This window comes from Natator depressus, chromosome 7 (assembly GCF_965152275.1).
Source record: "Natator depressus isolate rNatDep1 chromosome 7, rNatDep2.hap1, whole genome shotgun sequence".
Classification (NCBI taxonomy): Eukaryota; Metazoa; Chordata; order Testudines; family Cheloniidae; genus Natator; species Natator depressus.
In genome coordinates, this window is record NC_134240.1 from 117,043,554 (window position 1) to 117,052,838 (window position 9,285).

Below are 9,285 nucleotides of genomic sequence, written 5' to 3' on the forward strand. Positions count from 1 at the left end.
TATGATAATTTCCTTTTTCCTTTTTGTTAGTGGTGAGTGGGTAGGGGAACTGCAGGGAAATAACTTTTAAAGTGCACCGGACCTTTAAAGTCAAAACAACGTTCTGCCATCAAAAGAGAGCAGGTTGGCTCTGCTTTGAGACAGTCCCAAATTTCAAGCATGAATAATTATCGGGGGATGGAAGGGGTCTGAACATCACAGTTCTACTCTGCTGCATTTTTCATTCCAATTTCTCCTCTATTTTAAATCAGAAAGGGCGTGCAATACATCCGGTCCACACACTGACCTGTGTCTGGGTTGAGTCTTAATAGCTGTCCAAAAATAATAACGCATGAAGGTATTAATTTTCTGACAGTGACATACCTTGGGGCTTCCTCATCTGCTGCATTGTAATAATTTGCTCTTTCAGGTAGAAGTTTTAGCTCATTTTATCCCACAGGATTTTAAAGAAGGAATGAATTACATAAGTACTGTAAAGTAAGCACATGCATGCAGACCTTCTGCCTGTAGTGATATCCCTCAGGAACTGCAAATTTTCCACTGATGCAAATTAATCACTCAGGTTATTGGCCGAAAAAGAATGGTGGGGGTGACGCAGGAGAGAGAGCTAATCACCCATCCCAGTTTGGTCTTGGTTTTATAATCTTTGTTTTATGTTCCATAAAACCCCCAAAGCCTAGCCTGGAAAATGTCCCATCTCACTTTTTTTTACACTTCATCCAACACTCAGGTGAATTCCTACAGGCTAGGGACCGAGCGGCTAGGCAGCATTCTGCAGAAAAGGACCTAGGTGTTACAGTGGACAAGAAGCTGGATATGAGTTAACAGTGTTGTCTTGTTGTCAAGAAGGCTAACAGCATTTTGGGCTGTATAAGTAGGAGCATTGCCAGCAGATCGAGGGACATGACCAGTCTTGACAAAGCCCTGGCTGGGATGATTTAGTTGGGGATTGGTCCTGCTTTGAGCAGGGGGTTGGACCAGATGACCTCCTGAGGTCCCTTCCAACCCTGATATTCTATTATTCTATGATTCCCCTCTATTCGGCATTGGTGAGGCCTCATCTGGAGTACTGTGTCCAGTTTTGGGCCCCACACTACAAGAAGGATGTGGAAAAACTGGAAAGAGTCCAGCGGAGGGCAACAAAAATGATTATGGGGCTGGAGCACATGACTTATGAGGAGAGGCTGTGGGAACTGGGATTACTTAGTCTGCAGAAGAGAAGAATGAGGGGGGATTTGATAGCTGCTTTCAACTACCTGAAAGGAGAGTCCAAAGAGGATGGATCTAGACTCTTCTCAGTGGTAGCAGATGACAGAACAAGGAGTAAAGGTCTCAAGTTGCAGTGAGGGAGGTTTAGGTTGGATATTAGGAAAAACTTTTTCACTAGGAGGGTGGTGAAGCACTGGAATGGGTTACCTAGGGAGGTGGTGGAATCTCCTTCCTTAGAGGTTTTTAAGGTCAGGGTTGACAAAGCCCTGGCTGGGATGATTTAGTTGGGGTTGGTCCTGCTTTGAGCAGGGGGTTGGACTAGATGACCTCCTGAGGTCCCTTCCAACCCTGATATTCTATGAGTCTATGAACCCACTGGAGTTTGTTTCAATAGGAATATCGGGTTTCACCCTATTTGTTTCAGTGCTTTCATTAGGGTACATTTTCCTGAGCTATCTGAGACCGCCAATTCCTCCTTCTTGCCTTCAAATCCTTGCACACCTCTGCCTTGGGTTTATGTCATAGAAATCGTAGCAATGTAGGCTTGAAAGGGACCTCAAGGGGTCTAGTCCATCCCCCTGCACTGATGCAGTATTAAGCTTTCTTAGACCATCCCTGTCAGATGTTTGTCTAACCTTCTCTTAAAAACTGACAGTATCCTATAGTATCTCTGATCTCATTCCCTATTGGGTCCCCTCACTTCCTCTTTGCTCCATCAATGAGACCAGTCTTACAACTCTGTTCATTTCCATCTCCTTCTCTAACGCCTACCTCCATGCTCTCTGTCATGCATTCGAACCCCACAACACCAAACCCCATTTCTACCACCCCGACCAAAGGCTTCCTTCCTCCATGTGGTCTAGCAAACACTAACTCATGTCAGTCAAACAGCCCTTGCACCCTAGAATGTTATTAGTGGAGGGTTAGAGAAGGCATCAAACTAACAAAAGTTTCTAAGTTAAAATCTTCCTCTGGTTCTCCTTATCCCATGGGCCAACCCCTCGACCTGCACCAACCTATTCCTGGGAGTATGAATAATGGGAGTATAATAGTGAAACTCCAGTCTGAAAGACCTCTCTCCATTACTGATAAGAGGAGCAGCGGTTACAAATTAGAGCTGTTTTGATGTTTATTACCACGCTATAAGATTTCTATGTTGGTGTCAATAACAAAACTGTGGCTTAGAACAATATCAGATTAACAACAAATGACTTTTCTATGACAGTGGTCTTCAGTTCCCACAATCCTCTTTTGCAAAAAATGTAAAGTTAAATTGAGTATTTTTCTTTTCTGGGATCAGTGTTGACCAATTAATAATCTTTTATCAGCCAGGGCAAAAACCTACTTCTATTAAAGTCTATCTATCTCTGCTGCTCATGGCTCTCTCATTTCTGTAGCATCTAAAAAGAAAAGGAGTACTTGTGGCACCATAGAGACTAACCAATTTATTTGAGCTGTAGCTCATGAAAGCTTATGCTCAAATAAATTGGTTAGTCTCTAAGGTGCCACAAGTACTCCTTTTCTCTTTGCGAATACAGACTAACACGGCTGTTACTCTGAAACCTGTAGCATCTAAGAGCATCACAATCTTTTATTTAGCAGTACAAAATCCCTCTGAAGTCCCATTTTACAGATAGGGGACAGAGGCACAGAGACTGTGATTTGCAAGCGCTCACACAGGAAGTTTGTAGTGGCATTGAATGCTAGTATCCCAGTGCTCCACTGGCATTCTCTCCAATGGATTAGCCTTCCCACATTTCCACAGCTATCTACTGCACTAACTGGCTTGCTGGTCGACAATCTCGGCAGAGGTTGCCAGGGACTGAAAAGGCATAGGGAGTAAACTCCTAATGTAGACATGGTCCCCTTCTGTCTCTCTTGAGGCACTTGTGTTTGAATCTTGTGCTGCTGATGCCACTATGGAGACAATCATAGACATAAATATAAGAAGACAATAGCTGGAACTGAGCCCTCTGGCAAGGGATGCGAAGGGTTCTTTACCTTTGTCTGTGTGACAGAAACAGAAGTCCTAAAGAAAGGGGGTAGTGTAAACAGGACTATACATTCTGTAGCCCAAATTGCATAATTAATCCTGATGTTTACTAAGTGGCTTGTTACCAAAAAGACCCCATGACTGGTCAAATGTGACTATTTGTAACTGGTCAAAGATTGGCATTTCTGTCTTGCGGGAAATTCTGGTATTTCAATATTTGTTTGCATTCCAAATCAGGGCGAAAAGCCTAAGTACCACAATTTCCCCCAGAAATGGAAAGATCTGACACTTCGAAATCAAATTTTTCAGAACACTTCAGCTTGGTGTGACAATGAACTGTGTCTGCCTGAGTCCTGGTGGTGTCTTATGGGAGTTGTAACTCAGATGTTTCATGCCCACATTGTCTTCTATGGAGTGGGTGCCCAGACTGGACTACCTTGCCCATGAAGTGCCATGGAGGTTCAATTATAGGAGAGACTGTGGTGCATCATGGAAGGTGTAGTCCAGCTAAAGGGCCCATACCATAGAGGAGAAGGTGGGCACGAGGTATCTGAACTATGGTTCCCATGAGGCACCATAGCAGCTCAGGCAAACACATATGCATATCAAAGTGCTCTGATGTTTTGTTTTGGTTCAACAAACCAAAATGTTTTGATTCGGATCATCCTAATCCCCAATTAAAATATTTTTGTTCTGATTTTCCCAGGGAAAGTTTGACTTAATGGAAACAGCAGCTTCTGTAGAAAATCCCCTGGAAGCAGAAAATTCCCATCCAGTTCCAGTATTTATACACACACACACTTAGCCCTACAGGTCCCACTGCATTTACTCATGAAATGCAGTCACTGAGGGGTCAATTTTGCCTCACAGACATAGCCCTGAGTTGGATTCAGCAGATTCCTGGTTGACACGGGTGAAGTGAGACCAGAATTTGGCCTTAGAATGAAAAGGTTCCATATCTATTACCAATCCACTTCTGTTCTAATGTAACACTTGTCCCACTAACTTCCTTCAGCTGTTGACTTCAGATTTTCTGTGATTCAAATGAAAAATCTTTAACCAGTGTAATTTATTGTAATTAATTAAAAGTCATACTCTCACCTGTCCATCTGTGGTTGTCATGTTAGTTGTTCTTACACTGCTCCGCCCTTTAAAAGTTTGTTATATAAACCAATAAATAATAATATTGAAAACAATGGGAACTGGGAGGGGTGACTCTTTTTCTTTGAAAGCTTTGGGCACAGTGGGAAACAGAAGACAAGCAGACTGTGCAATAATTCACTGGTCATTCAGTCACTCATATACAGCACAGGACCAATTGGTTCTTAATGATGAGTGTGATGCTGGCTGTTAGGGGGCTTATTCCTTCACCCACTTACTTCCCTGGTCCTTCTCGCATGAACAGAGAGCAACAATACTCGAAGTCCAAAGGTGCAAACAATTCGATGTTTATTGGGGTGAACTTCCAGCAAGCATGATTCCAGTTTCCTTCCTTAGTGTCCCCCTTCCCAGCTCTGACACCACAGAGCCTTACACCTGTGTCCTGTTCCCATTCCTGCCCTTAGCCAAACATGATTCCAATTTCGCCACCCCCATTCCCTGTTCCCATTTCCCCCCCTTAGCAAAACATGATTCCAATTCCCCACCCCCATTCCCTGTTCCCATTTCCCCCACACACACACACCCACACACACTTCCTGATTGACTGCAGACTATATAGTAAAACTTGAGTTCTGCTTAGCTATACTGTAACCAATCATTTTCCTGAAATTTAACTAACCAATCCTAACATATTGCAACATGATTATGTAACCAATTATATCCCACCACCTGAATTAGTTTACACCCAGCAAAATTAATTATTCAGCAGACAGAAACAATCACAGAACCAGACAGAGATTTCGCAGACAAACAATAGGGAAATGGGGACTACAGTGATAGAACAACAAAGAAATGAGGATTTCACATCCCAGCTATTGATAAGTGAGTTCTTGCCAGACAGGAGGCTATCAAACTAAGTTTCCTTTTACATCTTCTAGGCTCTTCCCTTTCTCTGGAGGCGATGGGCATTATCAGGACAGGATTATATTCCTAACAGCCCAATAGCACTTTCTTTCAGTGTGACTGGTGAGGACATGACCATTCGCTTCCCAGCTTATGGCTGCCTCTGCTGCTTAATCAAAGGCCTTAGCCTACGAACAGGGCCTCAGACTGTCACAGTAAGAGAAGAACCTTACACCGGCAGACAGTGAATTTGATTCTTTCTTTTATACCTCTAGAACTAGCTAAGTGATAAGAATACACCTAAATTCTTAGAGTATAGGCCTTTACAGACAGGCCTGAATATCTATATCCTAGCACGGGCACACAAGGGAAACAGCTGCCTATGGGGAAAGTCAAAAGGAGAGCAACAGCTCAGAGTGATTAAGTGCCATGGCTATTAAGCTGCAATGAAAGAGGGCAAACGCTGTGTTTTTTTTCCTCTTGTGCACTTTATTTCAAAGCACCAGGAAGCATAATCTTTAGATTAATGTTCTCTTCCATAAAAACTAGTTTTTGGTTCTAATACGGTGCATTTCTGTTACTGCAGAAACCTTTTGAAATCGCTTTACCAAAATTGTAGCTTAAAACAAAAATAGTACATACAACAAAAGCCACTGAGTTACCCAGAGGCAAGCCGTCTGCAGCCAGACTGAGATCAAGCCAACGAGGGTAGCTTTAGCATGGGTTTATGGGCTCAGTTTACTTGCAGAAATCATGAAACTAGAGTGAGAGTGAGCCCACTTTAGGTGCTGTAATCTGGCATGCAGGGTTGTAGGGCCACGCAGGTTTGGCCCTGTTGCCAGGGCTGCAGTGCCAGGGAGAGGCTGGTGTCCCCTCAGCCGTTTCATATAGTGCAGCCATTGAATCAGTAGGCTACACCTGCCTCTGTGAGATGCACTGCATGCATCCGATGAAGTGAGCTGTAGCTCATGAAAGCTTATGCTCAAATACATGTGCTAGTCTCTTAGGTGCCACAAGTCCTCCTGTCCTTTTTGCGGATACAGACTAACACGGCTGCTACTCTGACGCTAATCCTTTTGGTTATTAAATATCTCTGGAGTCTTTTCGTCAGAGAAGATGTGTGCGACTGGTGTCCCGGCCAAATTCTAACTTGTGCACTTCTATTGTGACAACCTGCAGTTTCCCTCTCCAGTTTGATACGTCTCCAGGAGACTTTTTCTGGACTTTCCTGGGGAATTCCTATTCATTGTCGCTCCCAGCTTATGGACTCAGTTCTGCATGATGCTGAGCATCCTTTGCTCCCCACAGACATCACTGTGAGTTGAAGATGTTCATTGCGTTGCCTTTACAGTGGTGAATTCATTCCCACAGGTGGGTCTGGGCTGTGATCTTGCTGGCATCCTACCCCTTGAGTTGAGACTCTTGCTTCCCTGGTAGGTCAAGTTGGCTGTAGACACGTGCTCTCTTGCAGTTTTGGCAGCAATCAGTAAAAAGGTCCCATCTCCTTATAACCATATTCTGGAGGACTCTAGGAGCCTTCATATCCCCCGGACAATACCACAAAAGTAGATGGGGAGACAAGACATGTCTCTTCCCAAAAGGAGCAGGCAAAGAGATGGTCTCTCACTTCTAGCTCATTGTTGCCTCTGAGTTGATATCCACATGAGGACTGTACCCAGCTGAGTGAACAAAGGACAGAAAATAAGTGTTTGTTGGCTAAAGCTAACAGCAGGAATGGCAGAAATGATGAAAGCTCAGCTCCTGTAACATGGGAAAGGAGTCCTTCCGAGACCTGCCCTTCCATCCACCAACTAGAGCTGGCTGGGAATTTTCTGGCTAAACATTTATTCATCTGAATGAGCTGATTTCTCAAAACCAAAACTTATGGCGGGAACATATGCCGGGGGGGTGGGAAGGGGAGAGCAATCAAGAGTGAGTGCATACATTCCCTCTCAGATTAGCCAACCGCCCAATGCTTAAGGTACTCCCTCAGGATGTGAGAAACCCAGGTTCAAGTCCCTCTTCTGGATCCTGAGGTAAGTTGATCTCTTGCCCCGCAACATTTCAAAAGATCTCGAGTTTGTCCCAAAGTGGAACAGGAATTTATTTATTTATTTATTTAGAAATCTCAGATTGTCACGAGACCAGGAAAACAGTTTCCTGTCCAGATCCACAACCAACAATCCGCCACCACCTTCCGGCCCCCTGAAGCCTCTACTTACCCCCCTCCACGACCCCTTCCCCCCTCACCATTCATGGTACCCTTGAAAAACCAGAAAAAACTCAGAATCAAAAAGGATTGTGGATACTGAAGCCCCCTCACCTTTGCCCTAAGAGTCTCTAGCACTTAATTTACCAATGGATAATAATCAATTCCCACTTCCAGCCCCTCCCCCTATAGCGGTCTCAAAGTCTGGTTCCTTGAAAGCTAATGGGCATTTTATTTATAGACATGCAATATTTCTGTACCAAGAATTCGACTCCATAGCAAGGTCTGTTGACTGTGGTTCTCGTTATCAGTGAATGATATTCTGATGGCTGCAACCATCTCCCCCGCTGAACTTACATGGCAGGCGTTTATGACTCCAGCTGATAGTTCTACTTCTTCTTTTATTCCGGCAAATGAAAACTTCATAGTTTGTGATTCAGCTCCAACTTTTCCCAGGAGATAGTTTATTAAACTGTTCGCCACGCCAGACACTTCTGGGCTTGAAGCAGAGCTTGTGGGAAAAGACAATGGATGGATGGGGTCTGATTGCTGGAAATGCTGAATGGCTCAGCGAGGTTGATATTGGGGAATGGGGCCTTTCATGCCTAATTAACTGGTTTGACTCTAGCTCAGATCTGTAGTGACAAACTATGAATGAATTTTAAGAGGTTTGGGTCAGTTTAGACAAGCAATCAGGATGATTGCTTTAGGCTGCAGATCTCTTCAGGAAAAAGGCTTTTTCATGAGATTTCAGTGTTTCCAAGTTATGCCTTTCTATTGTATTTATATGCCCCATTGTCTTAGAATCTGAACACCTCACAGGCTTTGGTACGTTTAGAGTCACAACACTCCTGCAAGGTAGGGCAGTGTTATTAACCCCGCGATACGGATGGGGAACTGAGGCACAGAGAGGCTAACTGACTTGCTAGAGGTGACACAGGAAATCTGTAGCAGAGCAGAAAATTGTATCTGTCTCTCCTGGGCCCCGACATTTCTGGACAGCTTTTCTTTCAGTATTTCAGCCCCAGGGGTCTCATTGCTGGTTACCACCAGAAATGCATAAATGTTTAAAAAGTGAAGCAAACCCTTCCTTACCTTGAAAAAGATTCACTTTGGCATCAGGAGACAATTTAGGTGGTTTCTGATCATATCTTAATTGGTCACCCGTGCCTACCAATATTCATCCACCACTACTTTCCTCTCTCCCCTCCTAATCTATGGAAACCCCCCCACACATCATCTACTTTAGCCTCATGATAAATCTACAAACCAGTCTGGGGATGAGTAACATTTTTTCATGGCTGGGCAAGTCTATTGTTCTTTCTAGGCTTGGTAAAGGTTCAGGGTTTTTTGAAAAGCTTGTGTGTGTGTGAGAGAGAGAGACTTGGATTTAAATATAAACCTGTTGTTGTTTTGCATTCAGAAAGGTATCCAACAAGCAGTATAATTATTTGAACAAGCCACATCTCACTGAAGATTCCCTCTATTCTTTGCCCATTCCAAGTGACAGAGCCCTCACGAAGAGGGATGTTCAAAGCCATCACATCTAGAACCTTTGCCAGGGGCGCACACAGTCTTTTGAAAGAAGGTTTTTATTTTCCTGGTCACCTTTAATGTTGGACACACCCACTGAAAGCTGAATCCTGAGTATAAGGTCACTGCTCGGGAGCTTTCTAGCGACAGAGCTTGAAAAGAAATCGTCCCTGAATTTCATTTTCAGATTTTGATGACAATGTAGTGATATGCTGTATTCACTAATTGCAGACCTCCTCTCCTCCTCCTCATCTATGCATCCGATGAAGTGAGCTGTAGCTCACGAAAGCTCATGCTCAAATAAACTGGTTAGTCTCTAAGGTGCCACAAGTACTCC